General features: G+C 39.2%; 1 protein-coding gene and 1 pseudogene across 2 annotated transcripts in view; one reads left to right on the top strand and one right to left on the bottom strand.

Annotated features, from left to right (window-relative positions):
* Positions 1-22427, bottom strand: part of SAXO1 (stabilizer of axonemal microtubules 1) — a 118609-nt gene that overhangs the window by 47828 nt on the left and 48354 nt on the right. The gene's annotated exons all lie outside the window — the stretch shown is intronic.
* LOC143675085 (casein kinase II subunit beta-like) lies at positions 2400-2972 on the top strand (annotated as a pseudogene).

Genomic DNA, 22427 nt, shown 5'->3' with positions numbered 1-22427 from the left:
TTCAGACTTCATAAGGAGATAGTATTTGAGCTGAGAAAAGGAAGGCTTTTGCACATGAGGGATGAATGGATAAAGGTGAAGGGAGGTATTTAAAACAAAAAGAAGAATCTGAACAAAGTTTCAGGGAGGAGAAGGTATAGAGTACTTAACAAGATGGTCGCATAGCTTTCTCCTTTGGCTAGAACTCTTGGCCTGAGTATACATGTGAATTATACTAGAAAGGGCTGACTTATTTGTTATTGGTTCAGTGTGGGCAGTGGGGAACCCAGAGAAGGTTTTGGATTGGGAGAATGGCCTGATCAGTATTTTACAAGAAGAGCAGTCTAGCAACAGTGCTTAAATCTGAGGCAAAAAGAGTCTAGAAAGTATGGAGATCAATCACAGTTGTTAAGTTATGGCTGTGGAAAAAGAGAAAGTAAAGAGTTAACACAAGGTGCATTTTCACCACGACTTGGTAATAGAGTATATCAGGGGAAAGAAAGAAAGGGTATTCCCCACCTGAAAAAAGAGCTGGAAGCTCGATAGTACCACCATGTGAAATGGGATGATTAAAAAGGAAGTTTAAGAAAGAAAGAATTTCAGTTTTGAATATTCTGACTCACTTCTGTCCACACATTAGGATTAATTAGAATAATTACAACGTTTAGTTTAGGGGGAAGACTAAAACTGGGTTTTAAAGTCATTTCCACACTGTGAGGTTGCTGAGCTCATCATAAAGCTGTTTTTGGCACCTTTTGGTTTCAACTCGTAGAGTCAACAGTAGGAACTGAGGCACCACTTGGGAGTGTGTACTTAAGCACACAAATCAAAAGTATGGTGGGAGGTGGTAAATGGCTGTGGTAGGTCATATTTGGAATCTGGCATTTGAAAGGAAGCTGCAGGAGATGAAGAACTAGAATTTTAGCAGCTCATTAATCCTCCAGACCCACCAAAACTGGTATGTGGCGCCCATTACACACCAGGGCCACAAGGAAGGCCTGGCCAGAAAGGGAAAGTCTTGTCCCCGGCCCCCCCACCCCCACCCCCCAGCTCTGGGCAGCAGAGGGAAGTGGGAGAGGTGCCGTGTACTGCCCTGGGGCTAAGGAAACATTTCACCATCTGGTCGGGCCACACCTGCCTTCTGGGGTTTGCCACATACACCAGCCCTCTTTCTCTATTGGCAAGTCACAAACTTCTTTTTTTTAGTCACAAACTCTTAAAATTCTGTATTTTGGATAATATTTAAAACAACACTCCACTTACTTTGTGGGAAGAGGTGCAGATATTTTTTTATTCCAAAGGCAAAACCCATTGTAGAAAGCTTGGAAAGTACAGAATGAGTACTTCCCAAGAGAAAAATCATTCAGCAAACCACTACTCACCCAACTGTTGATGTTTCAGTGTATTACCCTTCCAGTCTTTTCTACTCACATTTTTAACATAGTTGAAAGATTTTCACCTTTAAAATGTGGTTATCCTGGTAGAGCATTATCTAAGAGGTAAGGAATAAATTGACTCATGGACTTGTGAAATTCAAATCTGACCAGCCCCTAGCCCCAAACACCTGACAGCAAAGGCAGGTGCAAAGTGTTAAACCAACTTCAAAGTTTTCCTAAGAACCTCTGGTAATGGATATGACGACATCTGCAAGAAATCACTTTAACAGAAATGCTTCTCGTCTATGCTTCTAGGCTATTTCTTTGTGATTGTGATAATCAAATATTTTGCTAATGGAAAGAAGGGCTGCCTAGAAAAACAGAAAGGAGGGAGAGAAGAAGACATCCCCTACCCATGCTCATTTTCAGTCATAAAATACCTTGTAATAGTCTCATACATTTTCACATATAAGTCACTTGGTTTGATTTCTACAACAACCTTAGGAGATAAGCAGGACTAGTCGACACCAACTTCCAAACAGGTTTGGAAACTGAGGCAAACAGAGGGCAGTACAAGTGGTTGGTGGCAAAGCTAGAACTAGAACTCAGGGGTCCTGCCCCATCCCTCTTCCAGAGCCCCCTGCCCCCAGCAGATCCTCCAAAGAAGGGCCAGGTGCCCGCTCCTCACAGAGTCCAGAGCCCTCGCTGGGTCAGTGTGATACCAGCACATCTTCTGTTTCACTAGTCCGGATGCAAAAACAAAAATCCACTCTCCCTTTTTCTGCCTCCAAGTTTTTTTCAAATGTATTGTCAGGACTAATATCTGCAAACAGGAATAATAGCTTTTGAGGGCCTGGTATGTTCCAGGAGCCCTACCAAAATGTGATCACATTTAGTCCTTACAAGAACCCCACAAGGAAAGGATCATAATACCTATTTAACAAGTTAGAACAACAACAGGTAGCAGTTGTCACTGCCCCTTAAAAAGCACCAACTCCCTTACCCCTTTCCCCCTGTCCTGGCCACCATCTAGCAGATGTGAAGATGGGCAGCTCAGAAGAGGTATCCTGGATCTCCTTGTTCTGTGGGCTCCGTGGCAATAAATTCTTCCATGAAGTGGATAAGACTACATCCAGGACAAGTTCAACCTCGCAGGGCTCAATGAGCAAGTGCCCCACTATCAGCAAGTCCTAGACATGATTTTGGACCTGGAGCCTCATGAAGAGCTGGAAGACAACCCCAACCAGAGTGATCTGATTGAGCAGGCAACTGAGATGGTATATGGATTAATCCATGCCTGTCAAATCCTCACCAACCATGGTATCGTCCAGATGTGGGAAAAATACCAGCAGGGAGACTTCAGCTACTATCCCCATATATACTGTGAGAACCAGCCAATGCTTCCCAGGAGAGGCCATGGTGAAGCTCTACTGTCCTAAGTACATCAGCACTGGCTTCCCTCACACGCTCTTCATGGTGCACCCCGAGCTCCGACCTAAGCAGCCTGCTAACCAGTTTGTGTCCAGGCTCTGTGGTTTCCAGATCCATCCAATAGCTTACCAGCTGCAGCTCCAAGTTGCCAGCAACTTTAAGAGTCCAGTCAAGACAATTCATTGATTCCCCACTCTATATCTGTCCCTCAGTCTTTGACAGGCCCATTCCTTTGCTGCCACCCTTTCAGGAATCTTTCATGGTTTTCAGTTTAAATTAAAGGAGCCATTATTGTGGTGGGAATATGAAATAAAGTGGAAGAAAAGGCCATGAAAAACAACAACAACAAAATGAGAACCTCAGCAACTTGCCCAAGGTCCTACCATACAGCTCAGCCAGACTCTGAAACCCTTTTCTTCTCTATTTTCCCACATTCTTGACATTTAGAGGCATTTGGCTCTTGGAGTGAGCTGGACCCTCTCTCTTGCAAAGGAGGAAAACCCTCTTCCTCCTTTAACTCCTCATAAACTCTCTGCTCCTCAGGCCTCTCAGAACCCACCAGTGAGACCAGTCCCCATGACATTCCCCTCTTCTGCTTCACCTTGTATTCTCACTGTGGTCAGGCAGGGCCCATTCTAAGGACCTTCCCTCACCAAGGAGAGCCTGCAGGGTGGGGACTCAGAGCCTTCCAATTCAGCCAAAACTAGCCACAGGCCATAGTATGAAGATGTCCAAGCAATGAAGATGCAGTTGTCTTCAAATCAGTAAACAATGCAAATACACTGGCTGTCCAACACACCATGACAAGAAAATATTTCAGCTACAAAATATAAGCCTAATGGGTTTAGATTCTGTTGGGTGATTAAAAAAGTCCCTCCCCAGAGAAAGTTCCAGAGCAAACCCAAACCTGGAGGCCCTGGCAAGAGCTGACATATCAGGGCAGGCAAACAGTCTCCTGAGAAAGCCTCTGCAAAAGTACATTGAAACATGCAAGACGGAAGGACAGGAGCTCCTATCTCCACTGTTCTGGGCCACTGGCCAACTTGTGGCAGAGTCACCATGGCAGTGGGGGTGACCCTGAGCAGAGCCTTCCTGCTGGTGATTTTATTTACATAAGTACAGGAGAGGAAATGAGCACAGAGATGGACAAGATAATTCACACTGAAATATATGAATATTTTCACCAAAGCCATTCCATTTTCTCACAGCAACTCACTGAAATCACATATGTCTGCCCTTTATTAGAACTGAAAATTCACTTAACGGTATCTCAGTAACCTTTCAATAATTCATTCATTAAGTTCCTGTATACTAGATGGATAGGTTATGAACAAACAAAATTAAAAAGCCATGATCCTTCAAATTTTTATGATTTCATTTATACAAAATACCTAGGATGAACAAAGTCATAGAAATGGAAAGTAGATTACAGGTTATTAGAGGGCTGGGAGTGAGAGGAATGGGGAGTTATTACTTAATGGGTATAGTTTCTATTTGAGATGATGTTTTGGAAATGGACAGTGATAATGATCCTGTAATATTGTGAATATAATCAATAACAATGAAATGTACACATTAAAGGGGTTAAAAATGGGAGATTATGTGTTGTATATATGTTACCATAATACATTTTTTAAAAGAAGCTGTGAGTCCTTGGCCTCAAGGAACTCAGGATTTAATCAGTAGCAAAATATATTTATATTACCAGATAATTTCTTGGATGTCTGTATTTGTATAAAGCTCAATGGAAGTACAGAACACAGAACATCTAAAATTAGCAGAGGAAAACGGGGAGGGCTTCAAAGGAGGTGGTGTTTGGGCTAAGTAGAGTTAACAAGATGGACTATAGAAGACAGTATATTCGGGTAAGGAAGAAAATCAAGAATAAAGGTGGAGTATTAGGGGAAGATGGCAGAGTTGGATGCTCCAGGAACCAGTCCTTCCATCCAAACAGTTATTAAAGAGGCAGGAATTAAGCTTCTCTGAGCTCTCTCCAAAATATTTCGGCCTTTTAGCCTCTCATAAAGGACATCAGTAAGAGGATAAGACCTACCTCAAATAGGCTGGGTCACATCTCCATGGGAACAACCTAAGCAAAAGGTCCCACCCACAGTAGATCTGCACCCACAGAGATGGATTAAAAGAACACGACCTTTTCTGGGGTACACAATAAATTCAAACCAGCACAGAGGAGTTCTCTGCTACACATTTCAGATGGAGCACGGCTCTGCTGACAACTTGATTTGGGACTTCTGGCCTCCATAGCTGCCAGAGGCTAAATAATCTCTGTTGTTTGAAACCACCCAGTTTGTGTCACTTGGTTACAGCAGCCCTAGGAAACAGTCATCCTAAAACCTTTTTTGGTCTCAGAACCCCTTTAAACTCTTGAAAATTATTGAAGACCCCCAAGGAGCTTTTCTTGTGGGGGTTTTATCCAGCCATATGGACCATATTCGAAATTAAAACAGAGAGACTGTTCGAACATGGGAATGCACACGCATACACTCCATCAGCTGCTGGCACAGTGATGTCATTGCACGTCATGCCTGGGAAGCCCCACCGTGCACTCCAGAGAGAATGGAAATGAAAGAGACAGTGTCGTAGGATTGTTAGGAAAATAGCTTTGACCTCACAGACCTCCTCCAGGGCGATCAGAGACCCACAGTGTTCCTGGACTATTGTTTAAGAACCACCAAGTCTATGGCACAACCCTGCTTCAAAGGCTCCTGGGACTGTAGCACCTCTTGGAAGAAAGCTTCAGCAGCAGCAAGTGAACTTCAATTCAAGGTGCCTATGACGTCAAAATATTCTATTCCTCTGGATATGATCTAGAGAATTCTTGCACATGTACATGTACAGAAAGTCATATACGAGAACATGCATAGGAACGTTCCTTGCTTTTACAATCTGGAAATGATCTGAGTGTCCGTCAATGGGAGAATTGATGAATAAATGATGCTCTGTTTATGCAATATAATCCTACACAGTAGCTAAAAGTGTCAACATAGGTAAGTCCCCAACTCAAAATGGGATAAACAAAGCAAGTTGTAGAAGAAAATGACCAGTATGAACCCATTTGATTAACTTCAAAGCTTGCAAGACAATGCTACGTATTATTAATGGATATACATATATAGGTCGTATTTCACAGACACAAAATTCAAGATAGCAGTTACCCTTTTGGGGAATGAGAGAGGAAATGAGACAAGGAGGAGCACATCATGGGTTTTAGTTGTGTCTCTGATGTTTTAATTCATAAAATAACAGTAAAATGGATTGGGGGGAAATAATATGTTTTGAAGATTGGAATAAAAAAGTCAAATAAAATAAGTTTCTAAATACCAAAAAAAAAAGAGGCAGGAATTGTCTGAATCAACTACTGTGAAACTCTGAGGTCTAGTAGAACACTGTGCACATCCAGGGAAAGCAAGAGGAAGAGGCTGGTAAAGTGCAGTAAACACCAGTGAATTGTACTCTCCCAACAACAGCTACAATTGCCCATCCCACAACCACATGGCAGGCAGCCATGCAGTCCTCAAACCCATCTCCTGGTGCAGCTTGCAGGTGCCGATGGGCTACAAAGACTTAGTTCCCCAAGATCCAGGGTGTGCTGTCCAATTTCTTTTTTGATTAGCTACTTCAGATCACTGGGGGCCCATTTCTGAGGGCAGCTACTATTTCAGTCCACCTCAGCAAAAACAGCAGAAGAATCTTACAGATTCCCTTCCTCAAAACTATGGAAAATGGTTAAAGGACTGCATTTACTGGGAAAGCACTGACTCAAGAAAACAGTTTCAAAGAACAATAGGAGAAACTTCTGGCACCCTTGCTGGCCCCTCCCTCATCCCTTCCCAAGGGTGATGTGGAGCCAGCAAGTGCTCCTTATGTGGGTCCCTGGCCTCCTTCTGGCTGGTAAAGACAAACCTAGGAAACCCCTCTCTAGCTCACACCTTCTCCAATAATTTGTCCTCTGGAAAAAAGCAGTTTGGGATAGTGAAAGTACTATAAGAAACAATTGAGTTGGGAAGCCTGGAGCAAAGGCTTACCTGCTCTAAGTCCTGTGGTGGAACATCAAAGAGGGAGAAGTTCTGCTTCCTAAGGAGTAGGAGGGGCTTTCAAACTCACGTAAATAGGACAACTACTAAAGCCAGTGGTAAGCACATGCCCAGGACAAGACATGGGCTCAGAAAAGAAAGGGAGAACTCTGTACTCTGCATTTGCCTTGGGTTGACTTTCTTGACAGGTGGCCTAAACTCTGAAGGAGAGCACCAGCCAACTAAACCCAAATTGCAAAGACAATGAAAGGTATTTTTTGCATTTGGTTTCTTTGGTTTTAGTTAGCTCCTAGCACTCAACATCTCTCTCATCTCACTAGTTAGACACAAACCTAAGAAACAGACATCTCATGGACTGAATCCCAGAGTTAATATTTTTAAATATTGAAATGTACAGTGTGCAAAATATTACAAGACAAAAAAACAGGAAATGATGATAGCCATCCAAAAGAAGAGACTAAAAATCCAGAAAACATCTATGAAGAAGACCAGAATGTGGACAAAGGCTTAAAAATATAAATATATCTTCATTATGTTCAAGAAGATGAAGGAAAATACAGAGAAGGAACTAAAGGATATCAGGAAAACAATGAATGAACAATATGAGACTCTCAATAAAGAGATAAATTTTTAAAAGGCACCAAACAGAACTATTAGAGTTGAAGACCACAAGAATTTAAATTAAAAGTTCCCAGGAGGACCTCAGCATCAGATTGGAGCTGTCAAAAGAAATAATCAGTGAACTCAAAGGCAAAAGCATTGAAATGAGTCAGGCTAACAACCAGAGAGAAAAAGGAATTAGAAAAAGCAAAGAATAGTCTAAGAGACCTGTGGAACACCATCAAGTGTACCAATAAATGCATTATGGGTGTCCCAGGGGGAGAAGAATGAAAGAAAGGAACAAAAGGAGTATCAAAGAAATCATGATAGAAAACTTCCCAAACTCTGCAAAATATCTGAATATATACATCCAAGAAGCTTATAAAACACCTAACAGGATAAACCTGAAGAGAAATTTTCCATAAATTTGATTGCCAATAATGATCGCATGGTCAGATGCAAACGACAAGGAGGAAGTTCTCACGCTACCAAAGAAAAGCAATATGTTATGTACAAGGGAGTACTCCCGATTAGATTAAGTTGTAACTTTTCATCAGTAAAACAAGGAGACAAGGAAAACATGGGTTGAAATACTTAAAAGTGCTGAGAGAAAACAACTGCCAACAAGAATTTTGTAACTGGTGAGACTTTCTTTCAAAAATGAGGAAGAGATGAAAACATTCCCTGATAAACAAAAGCTGCAGAGTTTGTCACCACTAGATCTGCCCTACAAGCAATGTTAAATTCTTCAAGCTGAAAGAAAATGGATCAAAGAAAATAGATCAAAGTGGCAAAGAGAAATAAAGACATCCAGTAAAGGCAACCATATGGATAATTATAAATGCCAGTCCTATTGTATTGTATTTTTGGTATGTCACTCCTCTTTTTTCTCACAGGTGTTAAAATGCAAATGCATGAAAAGTAGTGATAAATCTATGGTTTGGGACATACAATGTAAAAGATATAATTTGTAACAAGTACCAAAAAAAAGTGGGGAGACCAAGGGGTATAGTAACAGTTTATGTGCATGTTATTGAAGCTAAGTTGGTATCAAATCAAACATGGTGGTTATATGCTTAGGATTAGGTTGTTAAATTTTAACCCCATGGTAACCACAAAGAAAATATATGAAGTATATAGGCAGAAAGATATTGTAAAGGGATTCAATATAGAACAACACAAAAATCAAATAAATATGAAAGTAGGCATTAATGGAAGAATTTGGGGACAAAAATGGTATAAGATTTACAGACTAAACAGCAAAATGGCAGAAGAAAGTAGTTACTTTATTTGTAGTTACTTTAAATTATCAGTAGTTACTTGAAATGTAAATGGATTAAATTCTCCAGTCAAAAGGTGGAGGTAGGCACAATGGATATAAAAACATGGCCCAACTATATGCTATTTACAAGAGACTCACTTAAATGCAAAGACAGAAGTTGGTTGAAAGTAAAAGGATAGAAAAACATACATCATGCAAATGTAATCAAAAGAGAACTAGGGAAAGTATACTAATATCAGATAAAAACAGACTTATAAAAACTATTACAAGGGGCAAAGTCATTACATATGCATAAAGGGATCAAGTCAACAAGACATAAATGTAAATGCACCTTACAGCAGGGACCCAAAAGAAATGAAATAAATATGGACAGATTTGAAGGGTAAAATAACTGGTTCTACATTAATAGTAGGAGCTGTCAATATATCACTTTCAATAATGGATAGGACATCTAAACAGAAAATAAATAAAGAAACAAAAGACTTGAATGATACTCTAAACCAGATATACCAAACAGACATATATAGAACACTTCTCCCAACAGCAGGAAAATGTGCATTCTTCTCGAGTACACATAGTTCATTCTCCAGGATAGACCATATGTTAGGTCCCCAAACAAGAATTAAATTTTAAAATACTGAAATCACACAATGTACATTCTCCAACCCCAATGGAATGAAGCTAACCATGAACAGTAGAGGGATAATTGAATATGTGGATATTAAAAAAAAGGCACAAACAACCAGTGGGCCAAAGAAGAAATCACAAGGGAAATTAGAAAATATCTTGAGGCAGATGAAAATGAAAACATAACATACCAAAATGTTTGGAATGCAGCAAAGGCAGTTCTGAAAGGGAAATTTATAAATGCTTACTTTAAAGAAAAGAAAGATAAAACAGAGACCTAACCTAAAAACTGGAGGTTCTCAAAAAAAAAAAAAAAAAGAGCAAACAGAAGGAAATAAAGATTAGAGCAGTGATAAATGTTGTAGAGAATTTTAAAAAATAAAATCAGCAAATTCAAAAGTTAATTCTTTGAAAAAATCAACAAAATTGACCAACTGTTGAACTGACAAAGAAAAAAAGAGGATGCAAATAATAAAATCAGAAATGAAAGGGTGGATACTACCACTAACCCAACAGTATTAGATAATCTACCTGCAATGGACACATACCTAGAAACACACAAATGACCTTCACTGATTCAAGAAGAAATAGAAGATCTCAATAAACCATAACTAGTAAACAGATTGACCTCAATAATCAAAAACCTCTCAACAAAGAAAAGCCCAGGGCCAGATGGCTTCACAGAGGATTTTATCAAATATTCCGAAAAGAAATAGCATCAATCCTGCTCAAATGCTTCCAAAAAATGAGAAGAAAGGAATACTACCTAACTCATTTATGAAGCTAGTATCACTCTAATGACCAAAAACAGGTAAGGATGCTATAAGAAAGGAAAACTTCAGGCTAATCTCACTAATGAAAATAGATGCAAAAATTCTCAATTAAATGCCGGCAAATCAAATCCAATGACACATTAAGAGAATTATATACCACAACCAAGTGGGTTTACACCAGGAATGCAAGGGTGGCTCAACACAAGAAAATCAATCAACATAATACACACATTAACAAATCAAAAGGGAAAAATCACATGATCATCTCGATTGATGCTGAAAAAGCATTTGACAAAATTCAGCATCCCTTTCTGACAAAAACACTTCAAAATGCAGGAATCAAAGGTAACTTCCTCAATATGTTAAGGGCATATATGAAAAACCCATAACTAGCATCATACTCAACAGGGAGAGATTGAAAGTCTTCCCCCTGAGATTGGAAACAAGACAAGGATACCCTCTGTCGCCACTGTTATTCAACATTATACTATTAGCTCTAGCTAGAGCAATCAGGCAAGAAAAAGAAATTAAAAGGCATCCAAATTGGAAATGAAGAAGTAAAACTTTCATTATTTGCAGATGACATGATACTATACTTGAAAAAACTGAGAAATCTACAACAAAGCTATCTGAGCTAATAAGTTGAGCAAAATGGCGGGATAACCACCCTCCCCCTGTCTGCATGGGACATGACTCCCAGGGGTGTGAACCTTCCTGGCAATGTGGGACAGAAATCTTAGAATGAGCTGAGACTTGGCATCAAGGGATTGAGAAAACCTTCTCGACCAAAAGGGGGAAGAGAGAAATGAGACAAAATAAAATGTCGATGGCTGAGAGATTCCAAACAGAGTCGAGAGGTGATCCTGGAGGTTATTCTTATGCATTAAATAGATACCGTCTTGTTGGTTAAAATGGAGTGAAGAGACAGGAGGGAGCTGCTTGAGGGTGTGGAGCTGTGTTCCAGTGGCCATGTTTCTTGGAGATGGTTGTATGGTGATGTAGCTTTCACAGTGTGACTGCGTGATTGTGGAAGCCTTGTGACTGATGTTCCTTTTGTCTGCCTTGTTGGTGGAGGAGCAAAACACGCGGAGTGGAGAAGGAAAACAGGGGGAACAAGGGTTGGAATGGGTTTGGTGGAGTGAGATGCTGGTGGTTGGTGGGGTGGGGGAGGGTTGTGGTGTGTGAATTTTTTTCTGTTCTCTTTTTGTTTCTTTTTCTGGGTTGATGCAGATGTTCTTGGGGGTGATCGCGATGGTGGGTGTGCAGTTGTGTGATGATGTGAATTGCTGATTGTGTGGGTGGAACAGAATGATTGTATGTGAAGAATTTGTTGTCATATTTTTAGAGAAAAAATAAATTAAAAAAATTTTTAATGATGGGATACAAGATTAATCTGCAAAAATAATGTTTCTATACACAAGCAATAATCTAAACTGAGGAGACAATTAAGGAAAAAATTCTATTTGAAACAACAATAAAAGAATTGTGTACCTGAGAATAAACTTAACCAGAGATATAAAAGACCTGTACACAGAAAACTATAAAACATTGCTAAAAGAAATCAAAGAAGATTTAAATTGGTGGAAAGACACTGCCTGCTCCTGGATAGGAAGGTTAAATGTAGTTAAGACAACAATTCTACTCAAATTGATTTACAAATCTCAATGCAACAACAATAAAAATTTCAACAACCTACTCTGAAGAGTTGGAAAAGCTAACTACCAAATTCATTTGGAAGGCAGAGAGACCTCAAATAGCTAAAAATACCCTAAAAAAAGAATGAAGCAAGATGGAAAGATAGAAGTATTGACCAAAGGAATTGAATTGAGAGTGCAGAGATAGACCACCAAATCAATGGTCAACTGATCTTTGACAGGGTCCCCAAATCCACTAAACTGGGACACAATATTCTTTTCAATAAATGGGCATGGGAGAACTGGATATCAACAGACAAAAGAATGAAAGAGGACCACTGCCTTACACCCTGTGCAAAAATTAATTCAAAGTGGACCAAACACCTAAACATAAGACCCTGTACCATAAAATTCCTAGTAGAAAATATAGGGAAACATCTGTAAGACCACATAATAGGAGGTAACTTCCTAAACTTTTCACCCAAAGCACAAGCAACGAAAGAAAAAAAAATTAATAGGAACGTCTCAAAATCAAATGTTTCTGTGCCTCAAAGGATTCTGTCAAAAGGGAAAAGGTAGCCAACTCAATGGGAGAAAAATATTTGGAAATCACATATCAAATAAAAGTTTGATATTCTATAAACCTTAAAAAATCATAGAACTCACCAACAAAAGAACAACCCAGTTATAAAATGGGCTGAAGATATGAATAGACATTTTTCCAGAGAACAAAAACAGATGGCTAAAAAGCACATGAAGAGATGCTCACTTTCATTAGCTATAAGGGAAATGCAGATCAAGACTATAATGAGACACCATTTCAACCTATAAGAATGGTTTCTATTTAATAGGAAACAACAAATGTTGGAGAGGATGTGGAGAAACTGGGACACTTATGCACTGCTGGTGGAAATGTATAATGGTACCGCCTCTAAGGAAAAAAGTTTGGTTTATTAGAAAAACAGATATGTAGTTTATTAGAAAACTAAATACAAAGTTGCCCTACATCCTGGCAATACACATTACTCAGTATATACCCAGAAGAGCTGAAAGCAGTGATGCAGTCATTTGTACGCTGACGCTCATAGCAACAGTATACACAATCACCAAAAGATGGAAGCAATCTAAGCGCTCATCAACAGATGAGTGGGTAAACAAAATGTGGCATATACAGACAATGGAATATTACGCAGCAACAAGATGAAGTCCTGAAACGTGACAACATAGATGAAACATGAGGACATAGTGCTGAGTGAAATAAGCCAGACACAAAAAGACAGACAACTGTATGATTTTGCTAATATGATCCCAGGAAAGGGAAACTCAGAGGCTTATAATATAGAATACAGGGGACCTAGAGATACATAGAAGCTAGAGATGGGTGAATGAATGACTAATGAGGTTGAACATAAAATAAGAGGATGATAAGGGAATGAATAGAAGTGAAAGCAGTTCATTAGTGAGTTCATAAGTAATTTTGCCATATTGAAGGTGAATATGATGGAAAGGGGTTGTATAGAGCCATGTATCCCATTGTAGTTCTTGCATGAACTACATCAAAAGTATGAATCTTGGACAAAGAGTTAATAATAGAGCGGTGTAGGGGGGAAACTACTATTGCATGCTGTGGTCTATATTTAACAGGAAAACATCAACAGTACCACAGCAATACCAGAGTTACATAATTGAGAGGGGGGAAGGAGAGGTGTAAAGGGAAAGTTTGTACCTTGTTTGGTGAGGGTGTATTCATTAGTTATTTTTCTCTTTGGAGCAGTGAAAATTGTTTAAAAATGAGAATGTAGATGATTATAAAACTAAATAAGGATAATGTGAGACATGGGTTGTTGACTTTGGGCCCTATACATGATGCTTAATGGATGGAGATGGCTGAAGGATACAGCGACTGAGAGGTTGAATGGCAAACTGTGGTATACGTATGATCGAATATTGTGCTGCTGCAGAAAGGAATGAAATCGTGGGGCATGCAAAGAGGAGAATGAACCTTGGGGACATTATATGGTGCAACATAAGCCAGAAACAAAAGAACAAATATCGTATGATCTCTTTTAGAAAATGCTTATGAGAAAATAGGGGCCTAGATTGTAAGCTTTTATGGCAGTCACACTTAGTCCAGAGCTGTAATTGTTATTTCTTGATTTTGAGATGCTGTGATATATATGTATAACCTGATTATCTCCCTGGAACTTGGACTACCTGTGTGACACCTAATTAGTAGTACTGCATCTCTGAAAGTCATCATTGCTATGTTCAACAATCTGTTAAAGAAACCAAAAAAGAAATCAGGCTTCAATTAGAGATGATAACAAAGCTGATTAGGTTAGGACTAAGGTGAATCAGAATACAGGGGTAAGGATGACATTGTCTATTAGAACTTCACCTACTCTATAATATCAAATGAAGAAAGGTTTATTTCTGTCCAAAATGTAAATTTTCTGTAGCACATATTCTAACTCAACTTGTCTGGATAGCTCATTTAAACAGCCCAAACAACCAGAGGCCAGAATGGGAATGAGGGCTTATAATTCTGTATAGTTTAAGGGAATACCTGGACACATACCAAATTATGTTGGGCAATTAATTAAAAAGTATTGGCAAAGTCCCTTGAGGGATGGGAGAAAAAATATGGAACTATTAAACTTTGCCACCAGAGAAACCCCTGATACTGCCTCAGATATTAGGGACTTCCAAGTCCATAGACCAAGCCCTCGATCTTGAGGCTTGCTTTTGTGAAGTTTATTTCTATAGCTGAGACCCTAAGCCTATCTACAGTTATGCCTAAGAGTTACTTCCAGAAAACCTCTTTTGATACTCAGATATGGGCTCTCTCTCTAAGCCCAGCTCTGTAAGTAAAATCATTACCCTCCCCCACTACGTGGGACATGACATCCAGGGGTGAAGGTCTCCCTGACAATGTGGGAGATGACTCCCAGGGATGACCCTGGCCCTGGCACCATAGGATCAACAATGCCTTCCTGACCAAAGAGGAAAATAAATGTAACACAATAAGGTACCAGTGGCTAAGAGAGTTAAAATAGAGTTGAGAGGCTATTCTGGAGGCTGCTCTTAAGCAAGCTTTAGCTTGATATTGCTAATTACCACGGTTTGCCAAACCCCAACCAAAACCATTTCTGTCAACCCCTAAAGAACACTTAGGGCTCTATCTGAGATTCCACAAAAGTTTCATGCACTAAGGATTACTTTCCATAAACCTACAACCTCCAGATGGGTTCTCAGGCCTAGATGAGTCCTGAAACCCAGAGGGACCAGCCTCTCCAGAACATCAACTAGTTCCATCCCCTATCCCATATTATCGACGCCTCTTTTCAACATGAAAAAGTTAGAAAGGGCAGAGTCTAAACATCCCTAAAAATTGGGAAAAGGATCAAAAGAGAAGGAGGAGTTATAAAAGAGAAATAGGATTTAACAAATGAGTATGAATGCTGAATACTGATATTTCTTTTAGTCTCCAATGTCTTGAAGCAGCTCAAAGGTAAAAACAAAATTGTAGAACTGTAACCCATACCAAACTCTGAAATCTGTTTCATAACTTCTTGGTACAATGTATTTTGAAATGTATTGCTTTTTTGTGTATATGTTATATTTCATAATAAAAAAATGTTTTAAAAAGAAAAAAATAACATTAAACAGGTTACTTACTCCAAAATATATATATACATATATTAGCAAATCAAATTGCATTAAAGGCTCATCCACCATGATCAAGTGGGATTATCCCTGGCATACTTAAAGAGTAGTTCAACACAAGAAAATCAATTAATGTAATATACCACATTAACAGAATAAAGGGGGAAAAATGCAGAATTGTGTCAATTGATGCAGAAATGTCATTTGACAAAATCCAGTACCTCTTATTGATAAAAACATTAGAAAACCAAGAATAGAAGGAAACTTCCTCAAGTTGATAATGGGCATATATAAAAAACCCACAGCTCATAACATATTCAATAGTGAAAGACTGGAACCTTTCCCTCTAAGATCAGGAACAAGACAAGGATGTCCACTGCCAGCACTGTTATTCAAAATTGTACTGGAAGATCTAACCAGGGCAATTAGGCAAGAAAAAGAATAAAAGACCTCCAAATTGGAATGGAAGAAGTAAAATTTCCCTGTTGGCAGATGGCAAGATCCTAAAAACTAAAAATTCTGAAAAATCCACAACAAACCTCCTAGAGACAATACACACTAACTAGACAAAGTGGTGGGTACAAGATCAATATCCAAAAATCAGTAGTATTTTGCTATTACCAGTAATGAACAATCTGAAGAAGAAATCAAGAAAACAAATCTATTTTCAATAGCAACTGAATAGAAATATCTAGGAATAAAATCTGACCAAGGAGGGGGAACAAAAACAAAAGAAAACAAAAACAAAAACCACCCAAAACCTTGGAGCTTGTCATTGGACAAGAGCTCATAATCCATAATTGCAAACTATGTGAGGAAACATGTCACTGTGTGTGAGTCAGCAGATATAATAATGGTATGGTTCAACCCATATGTTCTCTGTCATTTAGTTGGAAGCTTAAAACATTTAGGCGGAGCTTAAAAAGCTTAAAATGATTTATTATTTTTCAGAATTTTGTGGGTTGACTGGGGTGTTCTTCAGCTTGCCTAACCTAGGTCATCCTACAGTTGCAGTCAGATTTAGCTGATACAGCTGGAAGGTCCAAGAGGAACTCACCCACAGGTCTGGGGCCTTCGCTATGAGCTGGATGCTTTTCCATGGGTCCTCAAAATGATTAGTCTCAAGGACACATTCCAAGAAGCAAGTCCCTATGCACAAGCTCTCACCAAACCTTTGCACTTGCTGATATCCCATTGGCCAAAGCACATAACGTGGCCAAGCCCAGAATCAATGCAGGAAGGGCCCACACAGGGCATGAATTCTGAGAAGCATGGTTCATTGGGAGGCCACCAAATTCTGGATTTAAAAAAAGAAAGTGTTCTTTGAAAATCCACAATCCAAACCCTATCTACACAGAGCTTTGGGTTTAAATCTACACTACTTACATGGTTCTGGAATCTGCAAACTAAACAAGTAACATAGTAGTGGTCCCTGGCTGATAAAACCACTGATGCACCTGACAGAGCAGATATACTTTCTCTGTGGAGGGAAGTCTCCTCAACCCAGGCCAGAGAAAGTTCTCACAGATGAAAATCCACTGAACAAGAGCTCATAATCCATAATTGCAAACTATGTGAGGAAACATGTCACTGTGTGTGAGTCAGCAGATATAATAATAGTATGGCTCAACCCATATGTTCTCTGTCATTTGGTTGGAATTATATTGTATGAAGCCTTTTCAGATTGGCTTATTTCACTTAGCAATATGCATTTAAGATTCCTCCATGTCTTTTAGAAGCACTGAATAATATTCCATTGCATGGATATGCCACAGTCTGTTTATCCATTCACCTATTGAAGGACATCTTAATTGCTTCTAATTTTTGGCAAATATGAAGCTGCTATAAACATGCAGGTTGAGTGATCATTTTTCAAAGTACATCAGTTCATCTAACTCCCCTGCTCAATCCCTGGCTCTCCACTTCTTTCCAAGTAAAAGCCAAAGTCCTTACGTGATCTTCAAAGCATATGCCTTCAAAACCTGCTCCCAACACTGGCCTCATCAGGAGGCTTACCCTCTCCCCCAATCTGTTCCTACTAGACCAGCCTCTGTGCTAGTCCCCCAACACGTGGGCCACGCTCTCATCTTAGAGCTTTGCACGAGCTGTGTCCTAACAGTTCCTTCCCCTGATAACCACAGTGCCCACTCTATGCCCTCCTTCAAGTCTTTACTCAAATGTCAGTGTCTCAAAGGGGCCTATCTTAAAACCACCCAATATAAAATCATAACCCACTCCCATCCCACACAGGCATAACACAACCTCTTTACCCTGCTCTACTTCTTCTATGTAACGTAGTATTTATTGTCTTTCACAATGTTGGATAATTTATTATATTCTAATTGTTTGTTCTATATATTATTTATTCTGTTTGCTAAGCTATACATAACTAGATGTCAGGAATCTTCATTTTCCTCACTGAAAATCTTAAGCACTTGGAATTGTGTCTAGCATATAGCAGGACCTCAATAAATATTTGTTGAATGAAAAAAAAAAAATCTGACCAAGGATGTATAGGACTTATACACAGAGAACAACCAAACATTGCTAAAAGAAATCAAAGAAATCCTAAATAAATGGAAGACCATTCTGTGTTCAAGGATTGGAAGACCAAATATTGTGAAGGTGTCAATTCTACCCAAGGTGATTGACAGATTCAATGGAATTCCAAAATTCCAAATTTCCATTTGCAGAAATGGAAAAGCCAATAATTGAATTTAGGAACCCCAAATAGCCAAGGTCACCTTGAAAAAGAAGAATGAAGTTGGAGGACTCATACTTCCAGATCTTAAAACTTACTACAAAGCCATGGTAATCATAACAGCATGGTACCGACACAAGGATGCATACATAGACCATTTGGATTGAATTTAGAGCTCAGAAATCAACCCTCACATTTATGGCCAATGGATTTTTTACAAAGGTGCCAGATCCAATCAATTGGGAAAGAATAGCCTCCTCAACAAATAGTGCCGGGAAACCTGGATGTCCTTATGCAAAAGAATGAAGGGGGAACCCTACCTCACACCACATACAAAAATCAACTTAAATGGATCAAAGACCTAAATTTAAGAACCAGAACTATAAAAGTCCTAGAAGAAAATGTATGGAAATCTTCAGGACCCTGTGTTAGGCAATGATTTCTAGGACTTTACACTCAAAGCACAAACAACAAAAGTTAAAGATAAATGGGGAGACTTCTGGAGAAGATGGCGGCTTAGTAAGACGCGCAGGTCTTAGTTCCTTCTCCAGAACAGCTACTAAAGAAACAGAAACGGTACAGAACAGCTCCCGGAGCCATGACAGAGACCAAAAAGACAGCGTACCCCATTCTGGAACGGCTGAACCGGCTGGGAGAATCCGCTGCGGTGAGATCCCCGAGGGGCGCGCGCTTCCCCGGGCTGTGGCGGCTGGCAGCCGGAGCCCCTCCCTCCCTCCTTCCTGGGCCGGCTGGGAGATTTGGACAGGCGGTCCCCTCAAGCCGCGGCGGCCAGCGCCCCCACCCCCGCCACACGCAGATTCCCGGGCCGGCTGGGAGATTCGGATTGGCACTCCCCCAAGCCGCTTCGGCTGGCGACCCTCCCCCACAGCGAGAGTCTTCCAAAGTTAAAGGAGCCACAGCATCTTTTACTAGTGGGAACAGCAGACAGACGAGAACCACATACTGGACAGGATAAGAAAAACAGAGCCCAGAGATTTCACAGGAAAATCTTTCAACCTGCTGGGTCCCACACCCAGGGAAATCTGATTAAATGCCCAGACGCCAGCAGAAGATAACGGATCATGCCAGGAAAATTGAAGATATGGCCCAGTCAAAGGAACAAACCAATAGTTCAAATGAGATACAGGAGCTGAAACAACTAATGCTGAATATACGAACAGAAATGGAAAACCTCTTCAAAAAACAAATCAATAAATTGAGGGAGGACATGAAGAAGACATGGGCTGAACAAAAAGAAGAAATAGAAAGTCTGAAAAAACAAATCACAGAACTTATGGGATTGAAGGACAAAGTAGAAAAGATGGAAAAAACAATGGATACCTACAATGGTAGATTTAAAGAGACAGAGGCTAGAATTAGTGATTTGGAGGATGGAACATCTGAATTCCAAAAAGAAACAGAAACTATAGGGAAAAGAATGGAAAAATTTGAGCAGGGGATCAGGGAACTGAATGATAATATGAAGCGCACAAATATACGTGTTGTGGGTGTCCCAGAAGGAGAAGAGAAGGGAAAAGGAGGAGAAAAACTAATGGAAGAAATTATCACTGAAAATTTCCCAACTCTTATGAAAGACCTAAAATTACAGATCCAAGAAGTGCAGCGCACCCCAAAGAGATTAGACCCAAATAGGCGTTCTCCAAGACACTTACTAGTTAGAATGTCAGAGGTCAAAGAGAAAGAGAGGATCTTGAAAGCAGCAAGAGAAAAACAATCCATCACATACAAGGGAAACCCAATAAGGCTATGTGTAGATTTCTCAGCAGAAACCATGGAAGCTAGAAGACAGTGGGATGATATATTTAAATTACTGAAAGAGAAAAGCTGCCAACCAAGACTTCTATATCCAGCAAAATTGTCCTTCAAATATGAGGGATAAATTAAAACATTTTAAGACAAAAAGTCACTGAGAGAATTTGTGACCAAGAGGCCAGCTCTGCAAGAAATACTAAAGGGAGCATTAGAGTCAGATACGAAAAGACAGAAGAGAGAGGTATGGAGAAGAGTGCAGAAAGAAGGAAAATCAGATATGAGATATATAATACGAAAGGAATAGGCTACAGCAGTACTCACTCCAGCTTATTCACCTGAGCAGAATTTTCTATATGGAATTTTAGAGGGATTTAAGTAGAGGACATGAGTGAAATCATGTGGGGAATGATTAACTAATAAATAAAAGGCTAAACAGATACTAAACTTCTGAAAAAATTCAAGATATTTCAAACATAGCCTATTCCCTGCAGACACAGTTTGAATAGTATAATAAACTAAGTGTTTTTATAAACCACTCTATCTATTCTGTTAGACAACATCATTACCTGGAAAGAAATCTGTGCCAGGCAGATTTTGAGTTTGTATGTATATGTTGGGATTATAGTGGGATTGGCAACTTCCTGCCTTCATATTTTGCCTGACCTTTGCTAGCCTGAAAAAACTGTCTCCACCTAAAAAAACTTAAGAAACATAAATACGGAGTCAAGAGAACATAATGGAAATGATTTGGTGTGGAGGAGTCATGTGTTTATTATTTTAATACCCATTCCCCTTTCATTGTTGGCCATTGACCTTTAGCTGGGGCCGTGTATTTTGGGAATGAGGACTCAATTTCAAAGTCCTTTTTCATTTAGGTATGTCCTTATGACTAAGACCTAGTTAAAGGCACCGGAATGAAATGTCATATGACAGCATGTTTTATTTTCTCCTTTTTTCCATCTTCCATTTCAAATATGGAGATCAAGATACTTGAACTTCAATTTGGATTATGAAGATGAAGGACTACACTTTAAGGATGGAAAATAATAGATTTGGAAAGAGCTCATACCCTAAGGAATAATGTCCTACAGAATTTTACATGAAATATAAATTAATTTCAGTCTTCTTTCAGCCCCTGTTATTTTGGACTTCTGTTGTACTTAAATGAAACTTAGCTTGAATTGATACAGTTAGTGTATTGGGAACATGTTGGAAACATTGACTACTGCCAACTGATGAAGAAAGGAGCAGTGGAAGAAAGAAGAAGAAAAGAACCATTTCCATTGCATCTCCATATTATATCAGGTAACAATCATGAGGCAAGTAACCTTTATATTTATACGCAAGGAGATTAAGTTTCCTAGTTTCTCAGAACTGCTGTCTATGATCATGTGAAAAATCACATGAAAAGAAGCAAGGAACATTCATATGTCAAACCTGGGTAATTATAAAATAAGTTTGAGAAAGAGAGAACAAGGTCTTTTTTATAGGACCTTACAGATATTTTTTCAATTAACTTTACCATCTGCAAACCCTCCACCCACCACACCATATAGTCCTCCTATTAAACCTGATTTCTAGTTTCCAAAAGAGAATAATTAATAAAACTGACATGAAACAACAACAACAAAAAAGATAAATGGGACCTCATCAAAATTAAAAACTTTTGTGCCTCAAAGGACTTTATCGTGAAAATAAAACAACAGCCAACACAATAGTAGAAAATATTTGGAAACCACACATCCTATAATGGTTTACTATCCAGAATACAGAAAGAAATACTTCAACTAAACTAGAAAAAGAGAAATGACCCAATTTTAAAATATACAAAATACTTCAATAGACCCTTCTCCAAATAAGATATACAAATGGCCAAAGAGCACATGAAAAGATGCTCAATATCACTAGCCATCATGGAAATTCAAATCAAAACCACAGTAAGATACAATTTCACACTCACTAGAATGGCTACTGTTTAAACAAGATAAAATTACAAATGTTAGAGAGGATGTGGAGAAATGGAAATATTCATTGTTGGTGGGAATGTAAAATGGTGCAGCCACTGTGAAAGACAGTTTGGCAGTTCCTCAGAAAGTTAAATATAGAATTACCACATGATCCAGCAGTCCCACTTCCAGGTACATACCCAAAAGAATTGAAAGCAAGGACTCAAAAATATTTGCACACTGATATTCATAACAGCATTATTCACAATTGCCAAAAGATGGAAGCAACCCAAGTGTCCATCAACTGATGAATGGGTAAACAAAATGTGGTATATACATATCATGGGATATTATTCAGCCATGAAAGGGAATGAAGTTCTGATACAATGCAACCACAGGGATGAACCCTGAGGACATCATGTTAAGTGAATAAGCCAAACACAAAAGATAAATATTGTATGATCTCACTGATACGAAATAATTAGAATAAGCACATTTATAGGCCGAAACTAGGATATAGGTTACCAGAGGCCAGGGAGGGGGTAGAGAATAGGAAGTTAAGGCTTAAATTGTAGAGAGTTCCT

The sequence above is a fragment of the Tamandua tetradactyla genome, chromosome 2 (assembly GCF_023851605.1).
Source record: "Tamandua tetradactyla isolate mTamTet1 chromosome 2, mTamTet1.pri, whole genome shotgun sequence".
In the NCBI taxonomy this organism is placed as follows: domain Eukaryota; kingdom Metazoa; phylum Chordata; class Mammalia; order Pilosa; family Myrmecophagidae; genus Tamandua; species Tamandua tetradactyla.
The sequence above is the reverse complement of the archived record's forward strand: the minus strand, read 5'-3'. Positions and strand labels throughout refer to the sequence as shown.